Source organism: Salvelinus fontinalis, chromosome 33 (genome assembly GCF_029448725.1).
Source record: "Salvelinus fontinalis isolate EN_2023a chromosome 33, ASM2944872v1, whole genome shotgun sequence".
NCBI lineage: Eukaryota > Metazoa > Chordata > Actinopteri > Salmoniformes > Salmonidae > Salvelinus > Salvelinus fontinalis.
In genome coordinates, this window is record NC_074697.1 from 29,971,967 (window position 1) to 29,995,630 (window position 23,664).

Here is a 23,664-nt window from a genome sequence, read left to right on the forward strand (position 1 = left end):
CCCTGAACACACTGTATATTCTCCCCCTACTAATCCTGATGTGCTTGTCCTCAGCCCGGTGTCACCAGTGCCGGTACCTCGCATCAGGTATAGAGTGGGCTTTGAGAATACAGTGTGCCCTGTCCCTGCTCCCCGCACTAGTAGGAAGGTGCTTATCCTTAGCCCGGTGCCTCCAGTTCCGGCACCACGCACCAGGTCTACAGTGCGCCGTATCCGGCCAGAGCCATCCGTCTCCCCAGCGCCATCTGAGCCATCCGTCTCCCCAGCGCCATCTGAGCCATCCGTCTCCCCAGCGCCATCTGAGCCATCCGTCTCCCCAGCGCCATCTGAGCCATCCGTCTCCCCAGCGCCATCTGAGCCATCCGTCTCCCCAGCGCCGTCTGAGCCATCCGTCTGCCATGAGCCTGCAAAGCCGCCCGTCTGCCATGAGCCTGCAAAGCCGCCCGTCTGCCATGAGCCTGCAAAGCCGCCCGTCTGCCATGAGCCTGCAAAGCCGCCCGCCAGACAGGAGCCGCTAGAGCCGCCCGCCAGACAGGAGCCGCTAGAGCCGCCCGCCAGACAGGATCTGCCAGAGCCGCCAACCAGACAGGATCTGCCAGAGCCGCCAACCAGACAGGATCTGCCAGAGCCGCCAACCAGACAGGATCTGCCAGAGCCGCCAACCAGACAGGATCTGCCAGAGCCGCCAACCAGACAGGATCTGCCAGAGCCGTCAGAGAGCCATGAGCAGCCAGAGCCGTCAGCCTGCCATGAGCGTCGAGAGCCGTCAGCCTGCCATGAGCGTCGAGAGCCGTCAGCCTGCCATGAGCGTCGAGAGCCGTCAGCCTGCCATGAGCGTCGAGAGCCGTCAGCCTGCCATGAGCGTCGAGAGCCGTCAGCCAGCCATGAGCGTCGAGAGCCGTCAGCCAGCCATGAGCGTCGAGAGCCGTCAGTCAGCCATGAGCTGCCCTTCAGCCAGAAACGGCTATTTACCCAGAACTGCCCCTCAGTCCAGAGCTGTCTCTCTGTCCGGAGCTGCCTTTCACTCCGGAGTTGCCCCTCTATCATTATCTCCCTCTCTATCTTGATCTACCTCTATATTCTTATCTATCCCTCTGTCTTGATCTATCTCTCTGTCCCGGTGCTGTCCCTATTAGTGATGTTACTAAGAAGATTTTGTGGGGGTAAAAGGAGGGTGGACATTCTTAGAGGGAGATGGAAGCTTGGATGGATTATGGTGGGGTGGGGACCTCGCCCGGAGCCTGAGCCACCACCGTGGTCAGATGCCCACCCAGACCCTCCCCTAGACTTTGTGCTGGTGCGCCCGGAGTTCGCACCTTATGGGGGGGGGTAATGTCACGTTCCTGACCTATTTATGTTAGTTGTTATGTGTGTTAGTTGGTCAGGACGTGAGGTTGGGTGGGCATTCTATGTTTTCTGTTTCTGTGTTGGTTTTGGGTTGCCTGGTATGGCTCTTAATTAGAGGCAGGTGTTTGGCGTTCCTCTAATTAAGAGTCATATTTAGGTAGGCGTTGTCACAGTGTTCGTTGTGGCTGATTGTCTCCTGTGTCTGTGTCGATGTTTACACCATACGGGATTGTTTCGGTTTGTTCGTGCGTTTTTTTGTAGTAAGTACTTGTTCGTTCGTTCTGCGTGTGTTATGTCAGTTCGTCGTACTAGTCTGTCTAGTTTCGTTTGTTATTTTGTTAGTTTATTAAAGTATAGTTTGTTTCGTTTGTCTTATAAATAAAACTCATCATGTTTTCACAACCCGCTGCGCCTTGGCTCGATCACTACACCTCCTCTTCTTATGAAGAGAGAGAGAGGAACGCCGTTACAGATATTCAGTCTCGTATAGTGTGTTACATTCCCTGTGTACTGATTGTGACTCCTTTTAACGATTCATCTTGTTTATTATGCCCCAGTTTAATCTCCCACTCCATCCATGTCACATACAGACCTCATATATCCCAAGATGGTTGACTTGAAAACAATGGGCTAATTAAGTCTCCAGTTGTAGGCTACCGTATTGGATGCAGTAATGCAATTTCACGATGGCTCCAAAATATAGTTTCTATACTTGAATTCTCTGAAAAATTAAAAACAGTCCGCAGGGAATTCGAACCATGAAAAACACAAACCAATCTTCTAAATGCAGGAACTACTCTCTCTTCTCCTTTCCTATCCCTCTCTCTGACTAAGCCCACCTCCTACTCTATAACTCAAATAGCTCTCGTCTCCCCCGTACTTCCCTTCCCTTAATGAGGCAGGGTGCTGTGACAGGCGTGGCTGTAAAGTGCAGAGTGGATATGTTAGGTGGAATGTTATATGTGCTCTTACCTCTATGGGGGCCCCGGCTGTGGCTGTGAGGGGCCGATGGGTGTTCAGCTCAACAAAGGGCCCCAGCCTGTGCAGATTAACAGTGGTGCTGTAATGTATTCACAGAGTTGCTTATGATATTGCTGTTATACAGCACTCTCTCTCCCAACATGCACTCCCTCTCAAACCTCCAACTGGGAGAATGGGCACCAAAATGACAAGAGATGATTAATTGTGGGATGTTAATTTGAATCCTGTCCGGTTCTATGACTAAAACTAAATGAGTTGGCAGGTTTGTTTAAAGAGAGTGTGGTTTGATCTCAGGTACAGAATAGAATGAATGTTCTTGGACTGCAGCAGAAAAGTGTTTTCTTCATGTGGTTAATATTTGAAGATAGGAATGATGAGATACTGGCTCCAGACTGTCTTGCATAATGGCTTGAGGAGGACAAGTGGATTGTTTGTAGTTGTACATCAGAGCGTTAACTAGTTAACAGAGCGTTAACTAGGGAGAGGAATCAGTCGTATGTTAAGGACAGAGCATTGTGGCTGATGGAATAGTAGTCCCAAACTTTTCTGTATTTAAAGCCCCCTCTATTGTTTTAGAGCATTGTTTTAGAGCAGGTCTTAGATTCAGTCATTTACCTAAGTAAAATGTCTTTGTTAACCTTAATAAAGCTCAGACTATGGAGACAGAAGGACATGGAATTACTGACCTCTACCCATATTCTCACGTCTGGCCGGTATCACACAGAATGTGGGTTGCTAGTTTCGAGCACCTCTCAATATGCTTTTAAGTAATCCAACATTGGAGTAAAATCTATTTCTGGCACAGAGACTCTCTGCATGTGTGTATAGTCTGAATGAGAATTGGGTCCTTGACATTTGCCCATGTTTTCCTCTTCCAACAAGCCTTGCTCTTCAGTGCTGGCAAGCGCTAACATTGGTCCAATAGGTGCCTGTTTGAGAGTGGTTGATTAAGACCTTGGCATCACCAACACTGGGTGGCACACACACAATGGAGGTGCCAGGTGATGTTTTGTGCAGCTGAAGTGTTAATTAGACCTGTACTTGGTAAGAACACAGGAGCCATGGTTTGGATGTGGCTGAGCGGGATGTGGCTGGGATGTGGCTGAGCAGGATGTGGCTGGGATGTGGCTGAGATGGGATAGGCTGGGATGTGGCTGAGCGGGATGTGGCTGGGATGTGGCTGAGCGGCATGTGGCTGGGATGTGGCTGAGCGGGATGTGGCTGGGCGGGATGTGGCTGGGTTGTTGCTGAGCGGGATGTGGCCAGGATGTGGCTGGGATGTGGCTGAGCAGGATGTGGCTGGGCGGGATGTGGCTGGGTTGTGGCTGGGTTGTGGCTGAGCGGGATGTGGCTGAGATGGGATAGGCTAGGATGTGGCTGAGATGGGATGTGGCTGGGATGTGGCTGAGGTGGGATAGGCTGGGATGTTGCTGAGCGGGATGTGGATGGGATGTGGCTGAGCGGGATGTGGCTGAGATGGGATAGGCTAGGATGTGGCTGAGATGGGATGTGGCTGGGATGTGGCTGAGGTAGGATAGGCTGGGATGTTGCTGAGCGGGATGTGGATGGGATGTGGCTGAGCGGGATGTGGCTGAGTGGGGTGTGGCTGAGATGGGATAGGCTGGGATGTGGCTGAGATGGGATTGGCTGGGATGTGGCTGAGATGGGATAGGCTGGGATGTGGCTGAGCTGGGATGGGCTACCCAGGATGGGCTTACTGGGATGTGGCTGTGCGGATTGTGGCTGGGATGTGGCTGGTATGCCTGCTGCAGAGTAAGACTGTGATGGGGTAGTGGCTGTACGAGTGATGTGTCATGCCCCATCCTCTGACACCTGTACTGATGATGCTCTCTCTCTCTCTCTCTCTCTCTCTCTCTCTCTCTCTCTCTCTCTCTCTCTCTCTCTCTCTCTCTCTCTCTCTCTCTCTCTCTCTCTCTCTCTCTCTCTCTCTCTCTCTCTCTCTCTCTCTCTCTCTCTCTCTCTCTCTCTCTCTCTCTCTCTCTCTCTCTCTCTCTCTCTCTCTCTCTCTCTCTCTCTCTCTCTCTCTCTCTCTCTCTGGGATGTGGTTGAGCAGGATGTGGGATAGGCTGGGATGAGGCAGAGCGGGGTGTGGATGGGATGTGGCTGAGATGGGATAGAAACAGATTGAAACAGGTTATGTCGTTTCGGCGATTTTTGTTTGTTTGGGCACATTTCAACACCCCTCATTATCACATTTATACATGCTAACACTCACTTACACTACTGAGTACACACACCATTGTTAATTGTATTTAGTTTACTTCAGTTAATTTACTCCCTTTTTGTTACAAACTTTGAGCCGGTATGTGACAATTTTTTTTTAATTTTAGCAAATATATTTAAAATAAGAAACTGACATATCACATTTACATAGGTATTTATATCCTTTACTCAGTATTTTGTTAAGTATAAGGTATTGAGGTACCGTACTTTACCATTATGACTCAGTAGTACAATACAGATACAAGAAAAAATATCTTAAGTGTCATGAGACCCTTACGAAAGCATATAAACATTCTTCATGTTTTTGGACTCACCGGAGCAGACTTTAGAGTTATCGTTTAAAGTCAAGTATGACAATAGACTGTATATGGCTTATGCTAGTACGGGTAGTCAACGGTGTTTTGAGTGTGGGGATGTTGGCCATAAGCGACATGCTTGCCCGAAAAGGGAGAAGGCAGAGGGAGGGGCGCAGGTGGTCATCATAACGCCTGGGCCCACTGATGTAGGGAGAGGTGGGCCGACAGTGGTTGAGCAGCCACAAGCACCTGTTGCTGAGGAACAAGTTATCCGTGTTGAGGCCATGAGTTTGCAACTTGTATTAGAAGGAAATGTTATGCAGCAGAAAAATATTGTTGTAGAAGGTAAGGATGGATCTGAAGAGCCATTTCCTCAGACTGGTGAGGAGGTGCCCAGTATGAGTACTGGGGCACAGGAGGGGGTTCATATGGAGTTAATCTCCCAGGTAGTGGAGGAGATGCCCACTACAAGTAATGGAGTACAGGAGGGGGTTCATGTGGAGCTAATCTCCCAGGTAGTGGAGGAGATGCCCACTACGAGTAATGGAGTACAGGATGGGGTTCATGTGGAGCTAGGCTCCCAGGTAGTGGAGGAGATGCCCACTACGAGTAATGGAGTACAGGAGGGGGTTCATGTGGAGCTAATCTCCCAGGTAGTGGAGGAGATGCCCACTACGAGTAATGGAGTACAGGAGGGGGTTCATGTGGAGCTAGGCTCCCAGGTAGTGGAGGAGATGCCCACTACGAGTAATGGAGTACAGGAGGGGGTTCATGTGGAGCTAATCTCCCAGGTAGTGGAGGAGATGCCCACTACGAGTAATGGGGTACAGGAGGGGGTTCATGTGGAGCTAATCTCCCAGGTAGTGGAGGAGATGCCCACTACGAGTAATGGAGCACAGGAGGGGGTTCATGTGGAGCTAATCTCCCAGGTAGTGGAGGAGATGCCCACTACGAGTAATGGAGTACAGGAGGGGGTTCATGTGGAGCTAGGCTCCCAGGTGGTGGAGGAGATGCCCACTTCGAGTAATGGAGTACAGGAGGGGGTTCATGTGGAGCTAATCTCCCAGGTAGTGGAGGAGATGCCCACTACGAGTAATGGAGTACAGGAGGGGGTTCATGTGGAGCTAGGCTCCCAGGTAGTGGAGGAGATGCCCACTATGAGTAATGGGGTACAGGAGGGGGTTCATGTGGAGCTAGGCTCCCAGGTAGTGGAGGAGATGCCCACTACGAGTAATGGAGTACAGGAGGGGGTTCATGTGGAGCTAGGCTCTCAAGTAGTGGAGGAGATGCCCACCACAGGTAATGGGGTTCAGGTGGGGCTAGTCTCCCAGGTAGTGGAGGAGATGCCTGGTACGAGTAATGGGGTGCAAGTGGGGAGTGTTGAAAGGGATGTGGTAGAGGGGAGTCAGTGTTCTGTGGCCTCAGCTGAGGAGGATCAGGAGAAGGATATGGATATCTTTTTTGATATGACAGCAGCTGGTGAGGACTCAATTTATGATCTAGAGGAGGTAAATGGTTTTCTGGATGAGACTTTTGGGAAATCTGTCAAATTGGCAGAATATTTTGATGTTGATAAGTTTGTAAGGTCAGCTGTGATGTTACAGAAGACGGTGGTGTTAGACCAGTTGAGTGAGAAGAAGCGGTTTTGCTTGAGGAAATTTGTTACTGCTGTTGCAGCAGCAAAAGGTGGTGGGAAACGTGGTCAGGTTAATAAGAAAACATTTAACCTGTCTAGGATGAGGGTGCCGCTAGCGGCACTCCCCCCCCACCCCCACTGAAAAACCAGTGCCGCGAAATTCCAAAAAAATATTTTTTTAAAATATTTAACTTTCACACATTAAAGTCCAATACAGCTAATGAAAGACACAGATCTTGTGAATCCAGCCAACATGTCCGATTTTTAAAATGTTTTACAGGGAAGACACAATATGTAAAGATGTACATCTATTACCTAAAAACACATTAGCATAATCCACCATCTTTTATTTGTCCACCAACACCAGTAGCTATCACCAATTCGGCTAAACTAAGATATTTATAGCCCCTAACCAAGAAAAAAACTCATCAGATGACAGTCTGATAACATATTTATGGTATGGGATAGGTTTTGTTAGAAAAAAGTGCATATTTCAGGTAGATGGCATAGGTTACAATTGCACCCACCGTCACAAATGGACTAGAATAACTACATAGAGCAACGTGTTTACCTACTTACTAATCATCAAAAATTTCGTAAAAATACACAGCATACACTAATCGAAAGACACAGATCCTGTGAATACAGACAATATTTCAGATTTTCTAAGTGTCTTACAGCGAAAACACAATAAATCGTTATATTAGCATAGCACATAGCACATAGCAGCCCAGCATTGATTCTAGCCAAAGTGAGCGATAACGTCAACATCGCCAAAATATATTAATTTTTTCACTTACCTTCTCAGAATTCTTCAGATGACACTCCTGTAACATCATATTACACAATCCATATAGAGTTTGATCGAAAATGTGCATATTTAGCCACCAAAATCATGGTTAGACAATGTGAAATGTAGCCCAGCTGGTGAGAAAATGTCCGTGCGCCATATTAGACAGTGATCTACTCTTATACATAAATACTCATAAACGTGACTAAAAAATATAGGGTGGACAGGGATTGATAGACAATTTAATTCTTAATACAATCGCGGAATTACATTTTTTAAATTATCCTTACTTTTCAATACAGTTTGCGCCAAGCGAAGCTACGTCAAAAAACATGGCGTCCTAAGCCACTAACATTTTTTGACAGAAACACGATTTATCATAATAAAAATGTCCTACTTTGAGCTGTTCTTCCATCAGTATCTTGGGCAAAGGATCCTTTCTTGGGTCTAATCGTCTTTTGGTGGAAAGCTGTCCTCTTGCCATGTGGAAATGCCAACTGCGTTCGGGATGAACTGGAAGCATGCCCAGCAATTCACAGCGTTTCAGAAATAAATGTCCCAAAATCGCACTAAACGGATATAAATTGCTATAAAACGCTTTAAATTAACTACCTTATGATGTTTTTAACTCCCATAACGAGTAGAAACATGACCAGAGTAATATTACTCCCTCCACTAATGCTTGGAACAAGTGCGGGTCGATGTCCTCCAGGCGCATTACGCAGCAAGAAAAGAGTTCCTAGCTACAGGGTTTTTTAATTTGTAGTGCCTGTGAACGCGCAATCGACCCCATTCAAATCGTCATCACGTAAAGGCATCCAGGGGAAGACGTAAGCAGTGTCCGTATACTCATAGGAATAACATTGGCTTTAAAACTGACTCCAGAACAGTGGCCAAAATTTCTGAAATCTGACTCCATGTCAGGGAAATTGCTGTAGAATGGGTTCTGTTCCACTTAAGAGACAAAATTTCAACTCCTATAGAAACTATAGACTGTTTTCTATCCAATAATAATAATAATATGCATATTGTACGATCAAGAATTTTGTGGGAAGCCGTTTCAAAAATTACACGATTAGCATAAATAGTGACAACAGCGCCCCCATCCTCAACAGGTTAAATAATGATGATGATCATGCTTCATAGGGTGTCTTTTTTCTCTTTGGTTTCTCTGTGGTATCTTCTGCTTTTCCTTTCTCTTTTCTATATGGAGGTACTAAGGGTGGGCTCTCTCAATATTAATGGGGGAAGGGACAGGAATAAGAGGGCTTGGGTGTTAGAAGTAATAAAACAGAAAAGGCTTAATGTAGTTTTCCTACAGGAGACACATAGTGATGAGGAAAATGAGGTTGACTGGGGTATGTGGTGGGAGGGGCAGCATATACTCAGTCATGGTACTAATTTTAGTGCTGGGGTGGCCATCTTGTTTTCCTCAGGGTTAGGGGTGACTGTGATATCTACAACAGAGATTGTCAAGGGTCGGGTTTTATTGGTCAAGGTGGATGTTATGGGGTTTTTGTTTGTTTTTTTGATGCTTGTCTATGCTTGTTTGTCTATGCTCCTAATGAGGGTAGAGAGCGTCTTGTTATGTTTGATCAAATAAAGGAAACCTTAAGACAGTGTGACCAAGAGGGGTGTATGGTTTTAGGGGGGGACTGGAACTGTACTGTGGATTTTACTGTTGATCGCACTGCTGAAGAACCTCACCTGCAGTCAGCCACTTTCCTGTCTGGCCTATTAACTGAGTTTGAGCTTTCTGATGTGTGGAGAGTAAGGAATGCAAAAGTTAGGCAGTACACATGGCAAAAGATTAATGAAGGTCGTGTCAGTGCAGCAAGGTTAGACAGGTTGTACGTATCTGATCAATACTGTAGTAGGGTTAGAAGATGTGCCATTACTCCTGTGGGTTTCTCTGATCATCATATTGTTACTGTTGATATTCACTTGTCCTGTCCACGAAGGTCATCACCTTACTGGTATTTTAATGTTAAATTGTTACATGATGTCAAGTTTTGTGAAAGGTTTTTGTTGTTTTGGGAAAAATGGAGGGTTAAAAAAGGGAATTTTGAGTCCTTGAGACAATGGTGGGATGTTGGGAAGGCCCAAATACGATTATTTTGTCAACAGTATACTGCTTTGTCTCAAATTGAAGTTAAAGAGACTATCAAGGCCCTTGAACAGGACATCAAATCAATTGAATTGAAGCTGCTCACTCAGAATGACCCTGGACTAGTCATGAACTTACAGGACAAGAGACATGAACTGAGGTCGTTTCTGCATGACAGAGTGAAAGGTGCCTTGATTAGGTCTCGTTTCGCTTCCCTCAAGGACATGGATGCTCCTAGTGCTTTTTCTTTTAACCTTGGACAGTCGTCATTACAACGTAAACAGATGGTCTGCCTTCGTCTCCCTGATGGGAAGGTGACCACGGATGACGGTGAAATGCGTCAACATGCCGTGGATTTCTACTCTGCCCTCTATAAGGCGGAGGATTGTGGCTCTCTGTGTACTGAACAGTTGTTACACGGTCTTCCTCAATTGGGACCTGAACAGAGAGTCGCATTGGACTCTGACATTACACTGCAAGAGCTGTCCACAGCAGTTATGCAGCTCTCATCAGGCCGAGCCCCTGGCATTGATGGTTTACCATCTGAGTTCTATAAGCACTTTTGGGGGTCTATTGGGGAGGATTTTTATGAAGTGGTGTGTGAATCTTTTCATGAGGGTTCTCTTCCTGTATCCTGTCAACGTGCGGTGCTTTCACTGTTGCCAAAAAAGGGGGATTTGACTCATAAAAAATTGGAGACCTGTTGCTTTGCTGTGTGCAGAATACAAAATAGTTTCTAAATGTCTCTCAAACAGGTTGAAAGAGTATCTGGGATTGTTGGTCCACAAGGACCAGTCCTACTGTGTACCTGATCGCTCAATTGTTGACAACTTGTTTCTGATAAGAGATGTTTTAGACATTTGTAAACTGTCTAATGTAAATGTGGGTTTACTTTCTTTGGATCAGGAGAAGGCTTTTGACCGCGTGGACCACCAGTACTTGTTTAAAACGATGAAAGCCTTTGGGTTTGGGGATGTTTTTTTGTCTTGGATGAATTTACTGTATGCTGGGGCCTCGAGTATGGTGAAGGTGGGGGGTGGTTTGAGTTGCCCCATCCCTGTCCAAAGGGGCATCAGGCAGAGATGCCCAATTTCAGGGCAGTTATATAGTCTGGCGATTGAACCAATGCTTTGTTTTTTAAGAGCGAAGCTTACTGGTTTCTCTGTGCCAGGTGTAATGAAGGGTCCCACGATAGCACTGTCTGCGTATGCAGATGACGTGACCATTTTCATTACAGGGGCTGAGGATGTTAAGGTTCTCTCAAACGCTTTAAAGGTGTATGAGGGTGCCTCCTCCGCTAGAGTCAATTGGGGAAAGAGTGAAGCGCAGTGGGCAGGTCAGCTTCAGACGGGGTCCGCTCCACGGTTACCAGGGGGGCTTCAGTGGGGCAGAGATGGGATGAAGACTTTGGGGGGTTTTCTAGGCTCTGATGTCTTTCAGAAAAAGAACTGGGAGGGTGTAGTGGAGAAAGTGTGTGCCAGACTGTCAAGATGGAAATGGATGCTACCCCAGTTGTCTTATAGGGGAAGGGTACTGGTAATTAATGATCTTGCTGCCTCTACTCTGTGGCACAGACTAATGATTTTGCAGCCACCAAAGGGTCTGATACAAGAGCTTCAGAGGACTCTTGTCAATTTCTTCTGGTCTGGACAATACTGGATCAAAGCTGCAGCCCTGTACCTGCCACTGCACGAGGGGGGGCAAGGTTTGGTAGACATTTCCTCTAGGATCATGGCTTTCCGGCTTCAAGCAGCCCAGAGACTGTTGTACAGTGACGGTTCTAGCTGGGTCGAAACAGCCTGCACACTGATGAGGAGAGCGGGCTGTTTGGGCTTAGACAAGCACATTTTCCTGTTAAAGCTGGAGGGGGGTGATTTGCCTGGCCTGACTCCATTCTATGAGTCTGTTATGCAGGCTTGGAGGGTTTTTGTCAAGTCCCGTAAGGCCAGCACGCTACCAGGGATGTGGCTTTTTGAAGAGCCTCTTTTTTATAACACTGCCATCCAGTCCAGTGCTCCGGGTTCAGCCAGCCTGGAAGGCAGTGTAATTATAAAACTGCCTTGTAAAGACACAGCTACCTTCCCGTGCGCTAGGCCAGGGCTACACTCTTGTAAAGACACAGATGCCTTCCCGTGCAGATAACACTGCCTTGTAAAGACACAGCTACCTTCCCGTGCAGATAACACTGCCTTGTAAAGACACAGCTACCTTCCCGTGCAGATAACACTGCCTTGTAAAGACACAGCTACCTTCCCGTGCAGATAACACTGCCTTGTAAAGACACAGCTACCTTCCCGTGCAGATAACACTGCCTTGTAAAGACACAGCTGCGTTCCTGTGCAGATAACACTGCCTTGTAAAGACACAGCTACCTTCCCGTGCAGATAACACTGCCTTGGAAAGACACAGCTACCTTCCCGTGGAGATAACACTGCCTTGTAAAGACACAGCTACCTTCCCGTGCAGATAACACTGCCTTGTAAAGACACAGCTACCTTCCCGTGCAGATAACACTGCCTTGTAAAGACACAGCTACCTTCCCGTGCAGATAACACTGCCTTGTAAAGACACAGCTACCTTCCCGTGCACATAACACTGCCTTGTAAAGACACAGCTGCGTTCCTGTGCAGATAACACTGCCTTGTAAAGACACAGCTGCCTTCCTGTGCAGATAACACTGCCTTGTAAAGACACAGCTACCTTCCCGTGCAGATAACACTGCCTTGTAAAGACACAGCTGCCTTCCTGTCCAGATAAAACTGCCTTGTAAAGACACAGCTACCTTCCCGTGCAGATAACACTGCCTTGGAAAGACACAGCTACCTTCCCGTGCAGATAACACTACCTTGTAAAGACACAGTTACCTTCCCGTGCAGATAACACTGCCTTGTAAAGACACAGCTACCTTCCCGTGCAGATAACACTGCCTTGTAAAGACACAGCTACCTCCCCATGCAGATAACACTGCCTTGTAAAGACACAGCTGCCTTCCCGTGCAGATAACACTGCCTTGTAAAGACACAGCTACCTTCCCGTGCAGATAACACTGCCTTGTAAAGACACAGCTGCCTTCCTGTGCAGATAACACTGCCTTGTAAAGACACAGCTACCTTTCCGTGCAGATAACACTGCCTTGTATAGACACAGCTACCTTCCTGTGCAGATAAAACTGCCTTGTAAAGACACAGCTACCTTCCCGTGCAGATAATACTGCCTTGTAAAGACACAGCTGCCTTCCCGTGCAGATAAAACTGCCTTGTAAAGACACCGCTGCCTTCCCGTGCAGATAACACTGCCTTGTAAAGACACAGCTACCTTCCCGTGCAGATAACACTGCCTTGTAAAGACACAGCTACCTTCCTGTGCAGATAAAACTGCCTTGTAAAGACACAGCTACCTTCCCGTGCAGATAACACTGCCTTGTAAAGACACAGCTACCTTCCCGTGCAGATAACACTGCCTTGTAAAGACACAGCTGCCTTCCTGTGCAGATAACACTGCCTTGTAAAGACACAGCTACCTTCCCGTGCAGATAACACTGCCTTGTAAAGACACAGCTGCCTTCCTGTCCAGATAAAACTGCCTTGTAAAGACACAGCTACCTTCCCGTGCAGATAACACTGCCTTGGAAAGACACAGCTACCTTCCCGTGCAGATAACACTACCTTGTAAAGACACAGTTACCTTCCCGTGCAGATAACACTGCCTTGTAAAGACACAGCTACCTTCCCGTGCAGATAACACTGCCTTGTAAAGACACAGCTACCTCCCAATGCAGATAACACTGCCTTGTAAAGACACAGCTGCCTTCCCGTGCAGATAACACTGCCTTGTAAAGACACAGCTACCTTCCCGTGCAGATAACACTGCCTTGTAAAGACACAGCTGCCTTCCTGTGTAGATAACACTGCCTTGTAAAGACACAGCTACCTTTCCGTGCAGATAACACTGCCTTGTATAGACACAGCTACCTTCCTGTGCAGATAAAACTGCCTTGTAAAGACACAGCTACCTTCCCGTGCAGATAACACTGCCTTGTAAAGACACAGCTGCCTTCCCGTGCAGATAAAACTGCCTTGTAAAGACACCGCTGCCTTCCCGTGCAGATAACACTGCCTTGTAAAGACACAGCTACCTTCCCGTGCAGATAACACTGCCTTGTAAAGACACAGCTACCTTCCTGTGCAGATAAAACTGCCTTGTAAAGACACAGCTACCTTCCCGTGCAGATAACACTGCCTTGTAAAGACACAGCTGCCTTCCCGTGCAGATAACACTGCCTTGTAAAGATAAGATAAGCATTTCCTCCCAGCTATATCATCTATATGGGTTATGTTAGATACAAGGCCATCGCTAGGTAACATACTGTACACTGAGTGTACAAAACATTAGGAACACCTTCCTAATATTGAGTTGCATCCCCTTTTGCCCTCAGAACAGCCTCAATTCGTCGGGGCATGGACTTTACAAGGTGTCGAAAGCGTTCCACAGGGATGCCGGCCCATGTTGACTCTAATGCTTCCCACGGTTGGCTAGATGTAATTTGGGTGGTGGACCAGCAGTGTTGCAGTTCTTGATACAAACCGGTGCTCCTGGTACCTACTACCATACCCCGTTCAAAGGCACTTAAATATTTTGTCTTGCCCATTCACCCTCTGAATGACACACATACACAATCCATGTCTCAATTGTCTCAAGGTTTAAAAATCCTTATTTAGGATTTTTTCAATCCTTATTCCTCCCCTTCATCTACACTGATTAAAGTGGATTTAACAAGTGACATCAATAAGGAATTATAGCTTTCACCTGGATTCACCAATCTATTTAATGGAAAGAGCAGGTATTTCTAATGTTTTGTACACAGTGTATGTGATGAATAGACAGACTGTGGTCTTGGAGGGGAGGGAGCAAGGCAAAGGCATCTCTGAAAGGGAAAGGACATTGATTTTTCTTTGGGTATCTAGAGCGGAGCAGGGTTTTGGTTGGCGTTTTAATGGGGGGGGGGGCAGCTCTGAGCTGTTTTCATTTCTTCTGCCCATCTACAGCACCAGCATGCTGGCAGGAGGGGACCATAAAAAAAAATGGGCTGCATTCCGACTTGCTTCCATTCAAAAATGGTATAGACAAGTGAGAAAAAATAAGTGTCAGGTTAATAGATAGTCAGTGGCATGCAGTCTCCGTCTCCTAGCTGCTGCTCCCAGTCAACGTCTCAATCACACAGTCCTCTGTTCCCCCGGGGAGAGGAGAGGGGAGGGGAGGGGAGGGGAGGGGAGGAGAGGGGAGGGGAGGAGAGGAGAGGAGAGGAGAGGAGAGGAGAGGGGAGGGGAGGGGAGGGGAGGGGAGGGGAGGGGAGGAGAGGAGAGGGGAGGGGAGGGGAGGAGAGGAGAGGAGAGGAGAGGAGAGGAGAGGAGAGGAGAGGAGAGGAGAGGAGAGGAGAGGAGAGGAGAGGAGAGGAGAGGGCACCCTATTTCCTATATAATGCACTACTTTTGACTAAGGCCCATAGGGTCTGGTCAAAGGTAGTGCACTGTATATGGAGTAGGGTGCTTTTTGGGACACACAGAGAAGTCAACAGTCTGACAAAACACACTGAAACTACACAGCTCTGCCCCAACACCCCCAATATAGGATCACAGTCACTATAGAGCCACGCCTGACAGCTTTAACAGCTTTAACTCTGACTAAAATACAGGTCTCTTAGTTATAACTCCCACCATGGCAGTTAGCCACAGCCACAGATCCATCTCCTCAGAAAGCAGGCTAATATGCCCTGAGCCGTGATTCACAGGCCTGCCATTAAAGTGTAGATTGTAAATGTAACTTCATCTAGAGGGTAAATACAGCAAAAGTAATCTTCCGTTGCCTGTACGCAGAAACAATAAAGAGAACATGTCGACAGAATGTTCTATCGCTGAGCCGAGTGGGGGTTACATAAGATTTATGAAGTGTCAGCCGTAATGATTCTATATAGCTGGGGGATTGATAGCAGTTTGGTGCTCAAGCACTTCTGGCTTGGATGTTAGTTCAGCAGATTTGTCCCTGTCTTCACTAGCACAGCCTTGTCAATTATTTAAAAGAGCAAAACAACAGCCCAGAGAAAGACAGCAGCACTTGGTGTTGGAGCATCGTCTCATTTACACATGTAGATTCCCAGGGGAGCGCTCGTACGTTAAGGCCTTAATAAGAACCTGTGTTGTGCTAGTTCATACCACCCTGTGTGTTGTGAGTCCCCTCTCTCTCCATCTCACAGAAAAGAGGAGCGAGGGATGAACAAAGAACAGCACATTCGTAGGATGGTAACAAAAAAGATTCGTATAACATTTTTTGTTGTGTACATTCTGTGCTGTCAGTGTAGAGGAAGAGAGGGAAAAAAGGTTTGTTATTGTGGTGAGTGGAGACGAGACAGGCGAAAGAGAGAGCTGAGAGAGAGAGGGAGAGAGACCGAGCAACCGAGCAAGATCGAGAAATGGCAAGAGAGAGATAGACAAAGAGAAGGAGAGAAACAGAGAGAGAGGTAGAGATGGAGGGAGAGAGATACTGCAAGGACAGGCATTAGGCTCTGTCAGAGCTCTAATGGAAGAAGTAGGTTCTCTGTGTCATGCCTGCTACTTAGGTCTGATGGATCGGGAGGTTAACCGTCGCTGTGAGTTAGCTACACATGGAGCCTCCAGAGTCATGTTCCCACTGTGGCACAGGATCAGTAGGAGCCAGCCAATCACACCAGCCACAATCACAGGATCAGTAGGAGCCAGCCAATCACACCAGCCACAATCACAGGATCAGTAGGAGCCAGCCAATCACACCACCCACAATCGCAGGATTAGCGGGACCTGTCCAATATCACCAGCCACAATCACAGGATCCAAAGGCTATATATAGATGTGTCCCAAATGGTACCCTATTCACTATATATTGTAGTGCACTATGTAGGGAAGAGGGTGCCATTTGGGACGCAACCTCTGACTCTTCCCTGTGACCACCTTCTTACCTGGGGTTTGACTGTACTTAACCCAGCTACCTGTCACCGTGGGAACGTGGCGAGGCCTGATGTATCACCCTTTGAAGATGAAAAGGTGTGTTGGTGATGTTTGGAAGGTGATGGTTAACTGTAAACAGGGTTAAATCAAGTCTACTTACATCACAAGCGGAGAATATACGTATATATGTTTGACTTTAGAAGATGGTAGTTTATCTTCCTTATGGCTCCCAATAGCATCACATTTGAAACCAAATGTCCATCTATGATACCTCAATCTCTTGCAGAGAAGGGTGTTTGCGGTGTGAAGGAGGCGAAGTTAATAGATTCAGTGACATTGTCAGGGACAGTTTTGAACAAAGCAAGTACAAAGTGAGAGAGAGAGAGTGAGAGAGAGAGATATAAAGAGAGAGAGAGAGACAGAGAAGAGGGGGCTGTGATGATGGTAGTGTTCACTGGGTGATTAAGAGGGGGAATAATGAGGAGAGAGAGTGAGCGAGGGTGGCTAGATGATTAGTGGCTTTAGTGCACTGGGGGTTGTGTCATTGATAAGAGACACAGGAAGTGCAGTGACCCCTGGGATTGCTAGTGTACTCTATATTTCACAGAGAGAATAAAACTAACCTTCCTTTGGGAAAGAGCTCCGTCACCCAGACACACAAAATGCACTTAGGCGTTAACACACACACAGACACACACTTAAAACACATGCACATGAAACAGTCAAGCAGACACACAGACATGGAGCTCTGTCATGCATGACGAGGAAGTAGAGGTGTGGCGCTATGGGGACAGCTTGAGAGAGGGATGAATGTTTCATAGTTAAAAATGAGTAACAGCAGAGGAGAACTTGGTTGCAAGGTGTGTGTTTTTTTCTCCCTTCACTTTCCAGGCCAAGGTTCTATCTCATATACCTTCATTATTTACGTTTCTCTTCTCTTGGTCACTGCCGGAAGGTTCTGGATAAAATAGTCTGTGAACAGATAATAAAGATTCATCCAGTTTGTAGCTGTACATATCTTGGGGCTCCCGAGTGTTGCAGCGGTCTAAGGCACTGCATCTCAGAGCTAGAGTTGTCACTACAGACACCCTGGTTTGATTCCAGGCTGTATCACAACCGACCTTGATTGGGAGTCCCATAGGCACAATCGGCCCAACATCGTCCGGGTTTGGCTGGTGTAGGAAATAAGACATTTTTCTCAACTGACTTGCCTTCCTAAATAAAACATAAATAATATATAATCTCGTGGGCTATTCTTATTTGTGAATTTAAAAAAGACATGACTGCTGCGCTTGTATGGAAACAACAACATTTATAACAGTATGTGATATACCAAGACATCAAGTTGAAACTAGCCCAGTACGATATCTCGCTTAAGTCAATATATAAAGCCTGTAGATCGATACAGCTTAGCAGCTGGTCATATAGCAAAGATGACACAGCAGTCCATCACCTTCAGCTCCAATCAATGGAAAGCATTGTTGGTGAACGTCACCTACCATTCATCAGTGGAGCACTCTAGTTAGACAGATAGGACCATTATTGCTGTGTGTGTGTGTGTGTGTGTGTGTGTGTGTGTGTGTGTGTGTGTGTGTGTGTGTGTGTGTGTGTGTGTGTGTGTGTGTGTGTGTGTGTGTGTGTGTGTGTGTGTGTGTGTGAGAGAGAGAGAGAGAGAGAGAGAGAGAGAGAGAGAGAGAGAGAGAGAGAGAGAGAGCGACAAAGAAACTTTGATGAACCCCCTTCGGGACAGATCAGTGTTTCCCCTATATTTATTTATCAGCGGTGGGCTGCCACTGCTAAATTGTTGCCGCCACTCCAAAAGATAAGATAAAAACATATATCATATATACTGTGTATATATATACAGTACCAGTCAAAAGTTTGGACACCGACTCATTCATTTCTTTATTTTTACTATTTTCTACATTGTAGACTAATAGTGAAGACATCAAACTATGAAATAACACATATGGACTCATGTAGTAACCAACAAAGTGTAAAACAAATACAAATATATTTGAGATTTGAGATTCTTCAAAGTAGCCACCCTTTGCCTTGATGACAGCTTTGCACACTCAGTTTCAACTGGAATGCTTTTCCAACAGTCTTGAAGGAGTTCCCACATATGCTGTGCACTTGTTGTCTCTTTTCATTCACACTGCGGTCCAACTCCTCCCAAACCATCTCAATTGGGTTGAGGTTGGGTGATTATGGAGGCCAGGTCATCTGATGCAGCACTCCATCACTCTCCTTCTTGGTCAAATAGCCCTTACACAGCCTGGATGTGTGTTGGGTCATTGTCCTGTTGAAAAACAAATGATAGTCGCACTAAGCACAAACCAGATGGGATTGTGTATCGCTGCAGAATGCTGTGGTAGACATGCTGGTTAAGTGTGCCTTAACCAGCATGGCTAAATCACTGACAGTGTCACCAGAAAAGCACCCCCACACCATCACACCTCCTCCTCCATGCTTCACGGTGGGAACTACACATGCGGAGATCATCGGTTCACCTACTCTGCGTCTCACAAAGACACGGCGGTTGAAACCAAAAATCTCAAATTTGGACTAATCAGACCAAAGGACAGATTTCCACTGGTCTAATATCCATTGCTCATGTTTCTTGAGCCAAACAAGTCTCTTCTTATTATTGGTGTCCTTGAGTAGTGGTTTCTTTGCAGCAATTCGACCATGAAGGCCTGATTCATGCAGTCTCCTCTGAACAGTTGATGTTGAGATGTGTCTGTTACTTGAACTCTGTGGAGAATTTATTTGGGCTGCAATATCTGAGGCTGGTAACTCTAATGAACTTATCCTCTGCAGCAGAGGTAACTCTGGGTCTTCCTTTCCTGTGGCGGTCCTCATGAGAGACAGTTTCATCATAGCGCTTGATGGGTTTTCCAACTGCACTTGAAGAAACTTTCAAAGTTCTTGAAATGTTACGGATTGACTGACCTTCATGTCTTAAAATAATGACTGTCGTTTCCTTATGCTTATTTGAGCTGTTCCTGCCTTAATATTGACTTGGTCTTTTACCAAATAAAGCTATCTTCTGTATACCACCACTACCTTGTCACAATACAACTGATTGGCTCAAACGCATTAAGAAGGAAATCAATTCCACAAATGTACTTTTAACAAGGCACACCTGTTCATTGAAATGCATTCCAGCTGACTACCTCATGAAGCTGGTTGAGAGAATGCCAATTGTGTGCAAAGCTGTCATCAAGGCAAAGGGTGGCTACTTTGAAGAATCTCAAATTAACATTATATTTTTTGTTTAACACTTTTTTGTTACTACATGATTGCATATGTGTTATTTCATAGTTTTGATGTCTTGCTATTATTCTACAATGTATAAAATAGTCAAAATAAAGAAAAACCCTTGAATGAGTAGGTGTGTCCAAACCTTTGACTGGTACTGTACCCTTTCACCACTTACAGACTGGTTCCATCACAGCAGGCTACAGCACAAACAGTGGGTTTATTTGTGACTGCATAGAGCACACATTTCCCCAGACACTCAGCAGCACATTGCTGGGCTATGGAGAAGGCTCGTGAAACCATGTGATGATGCCACAATCATCCTGTTGATTGGAACAGTGGTGGAAAATGTACACAATTTTCACACTTGACTAAATGTATAGTTACCTTAACAGAAAATGTCTCAAGTGAAAGTGAAAGTCACCCAGTAAAATATTTCTTGAGTAAAAGTCTAAAAGTAGAGTGGCCGTTTAAGATAATATAATAATATAATAAGTAAAATATTTAAGTATCAAAAGTTTAAATAATGATAAATTCCTTATATTAGGCAAACCAGACAGCACAATTGTATTTATTTTTTGGCACACTCCAACATATCATTTACAAATGAAGCGTTTGTATTTAGTGAGTCCATCAGATCAGGGCAGTAGGGATGAGCAGAGATGTCCTCTGTTTAGTGAGTCCATCAGATCAGAGGCAGTAGGGATGAGCAGGAATGTTCTCTTGATAAATCCGTAAATTGGACAATTTTCCTGTCCTGTTAAGCATTAAAAATGTAGCGAGTACTTTTGGGAGTCAGGGAAAATGTATGATGTAAAAAGTACATTATTTTCTTTAGGAATGTAGTGGAGTAAAAGTATGTTGTCTAAAATATAAATAGTAGCCTCCCGAGTGGTGCAGTGGTCTAAGACACAGCACAGTGCTTACTGTGCCACTAGAGAATCTGGGTTTGAGTCCAGGCTTTGTCGCAGGCTTTGTCACTCCATACAGGAGTTGCAGCGATGAGACAAGACTGTAACTACCAATTGGATATCATGAAATTGGGGAGAAAAAGGGGTAAAAATATATATCCTTTAAAAATAGTAATGTACAGATACACGGAAAAACTACTTAAGTGGTACTTTAAAGTATTTTTTCTTAAGTACTTTACACCACAGGATTGGAACAGCTATTGGTGCTGTGTGGAAGAGCAGCTGGGATGATGTGGCTACAGGTGCACTGTGTGTGTGTGTGTGTGTGTGTGTGTGTGTGTGTGTGTGTGTGTGTGTGTGTGTGTGTGTGTGTGTGTGTGTGTGTGTGTGTGTGTGTGTGTGTGTGTGTGTGTGTGTGTGTGTGTGTGTGAAAGTGTGTGAAAGTGTGTGTTTACGTAGTTCTGGGTGTTGTTTCTGCTTTTGGCGGATTCCTACAGTTGGTATTTGCCAAACTGCTCTCTGAGGCCTCTTCAACCACAACACCCAGCTAACAGGTGTAAACTCTCAGGGAGAACCAAACCAAACACTTCAACCCTCTCCAGCTAACACACTTCCAGGATCACGTTTCACATCTATACTGAACAAAAATATAAAAGCCACATGCAACAATGTCAAAGATTTTACTGAGTTACAGTTCATATAAGGAAATCGGTCAATTGAAATAAATAAATTAGGCCCTAATCTATGGATTTCATATGACTGGGCAGCAGCGCAGCCATGGGTGGGCTTGGGAGGGCATAGGCCCACCCACTTGGCAGCCAGGCCCAGCTAATCATAACCTACAAAAAGGCTTTATTACAGACAGAAGTACTCCTCAGTTTCATCAGCTGTCCGTGGCTGGTCTCAGACCATCCTGCAGGTGAAGAAGCCGGATGTGGAGGTCCTGGGCTGGCGTAGTTACACGTGGTCTGCGGTTGTGAGGCCGGTTGGACGTACTGCCAAATTCTCTAAAACGACGTTCGAGGCGGCTTATGGTAGAGAAATGAACATTCAATTCTCTGGCAGTAGCTCTGGTGGACATTCCTGCAGTCAGCATGCCAATTGCATGGTCCCTCAAAACTTGAGACATCTGTGGCATTGTGTTGTGTGACAAAACTGCACATTTTAGAGTGGCCTTTTATTGTCCCAGCACAAGGTGCACCTGTGTAATGATCATGTTGTTTAATCAGCTTCTTGATATGCCACACCTGTCAGGTTGATGGATTATCTTGGTAAAGGAGAAGTGCTTGCTGACAGGCATATAAACAAATTTGTCCACAAAATTTTATAGAAATAAACATTTTGTGCATATGGAAAATTTCTGTGATCTTTTATTTCAGCTCATGAAACATGGGACCAAGACTTTAAATGTTGCATTTATATTTTTGTTCAGTGTAGTATGCTGCATGGCCTGCATAAATGTCAGGTTGCAGATGACTGCAATACCCGTTTCTGAGGAAAGTAGAGCCTTCTAGCACAGTTTAGTGTAACACATGTATTCTATTCGGTTTTTTACCTTTTTCAATCCCCTGTTCAAACAAATGACTCAAAACAAATGCTGTTAAAAGATTAGCTGTATTGGTATGACTACTGAATATATGAATGGTGTGCTAGTTTCTGGCCCTCATTGCACTGTTAAAAGATTAGCTGTATTGGTATGACTACTGAATATATGAATGGTATGCTAGTTTCTGGCCCTCATTGCAGTGGGGTTACTTTAGCATTATTTACAATGTTTCCAACACATCTCTGCCAGGCAGAAGTCAGCTTATCCTCCAAGTGAAGGTGTGCTGACTGAGGTAGGAAGACTGACTGAAGGCTGGCTGGCTATATTAAAAAGTCCCTTAAGCATGCCACCGTGTCACTGTTGCTCATGTCACACAAGCTAAAAATGCATGTTCACAGAAAACATCTGTCATTCGGGATAGTTCATTATTCTGTGATCTAGCCTTGAAGGTGACACCTGAGTTAGGCACCACTCACTGTCCTAATAGATTCTGGAGATGGGGCTAAACTGTAGATGTAGAGCTAGAAGACTTGTCATGTGATGAAATGTGTCAAGATAAAATAATAATAATAATACTGACTAGGAAGAAAATAAAGTTTAGGGCTGTGTTCTAGAGTATCGACACAAAGTGTTACCAATATTTAGTCAAGGAATTCTGTTCTGTTCAAAAGAAAGGCCACATTAGATTGCCATGGGTTAAACAGAAAACAATGGAGCCTGTTGGAAATCAGACTGACCAAAGACTGAGCAGACAGAACGAGGAGTGTTAAAGATTTCAAGTGCCAATATCCCTCCAGACTCTCATGTACATCACAGCAATACAATTGAAAGCTCTACTGGTGCCGTCCCAGAAAAGACCAGATCTGATGGTGTCAAATATGACAAACATTGTTTTCACATTGCTGTGGTAGAAGAAAACCCTTACTTTGTCTAATGTGGAATTATATTAAACAAATGATCTTTTATTAGGAATTATACAGATGTATTTTTGAGTCTAAAGACGGTTTCCATATTCTTGCATACCTATGTTGAGATAATCAGAAGAATTTGCCGTGGCTGAGTGCAAAAATTAGACTCACATTTAGACAAGCATCAGATGTGTTGTCATCTGGGTTCTCTGCGTTGGTCCTTCTCCAAAACCAGCCCCTCTACGGTCTGCACACCTTCTGTTTGAAAAGAGGCATGCTGTATGTGTTCCAGCTTTCTCACCAGCACCTTGGTGCTGATGCAGTGTGAGTGAGTGTGTGTGCGTGCGTACATACGTGCCTAACTACCTATTTGTGTGCGTGTGTGTTAAATGGGGAAAGGGCATCCCTGGAGTGTGTCTGGACAGAAAGGTTGCGACCCTGTAGCGTTGCCCCCGGTGACCTGTTGGCTCAGCATGTTCAGCCCCTGCAGCACTGTAAACACACAAAGGCCAAGTTCAACCACAACAACAAACAAGAGACACTTGATAGGAGAGAGGAGAATAAACAACGTGTTAACTACTATGTATTCCCCTGGTGGGATCCAAGGCCTCTGTTGAGACTACACAGCATACACTGTTGATTAAACAAGACATTCGT

The 23,664-nt window shown here is 45.7% G+C and overlaps 1 protein-coding gene across 1 annotated transcript in view; it reads left to right on the forward strand.

Annotated features, from left to right (window-relative positions):
- Positions 1–23,664, forward strand: part of LOC129831978 (reticulon-4 receptor-like 1) — a 170,719-nt gene that overhangs the window by 11,992 nt on the left and 135,063 nt on the right. The gene's annotated exons all lie outside the window — the stretch shown is intronic.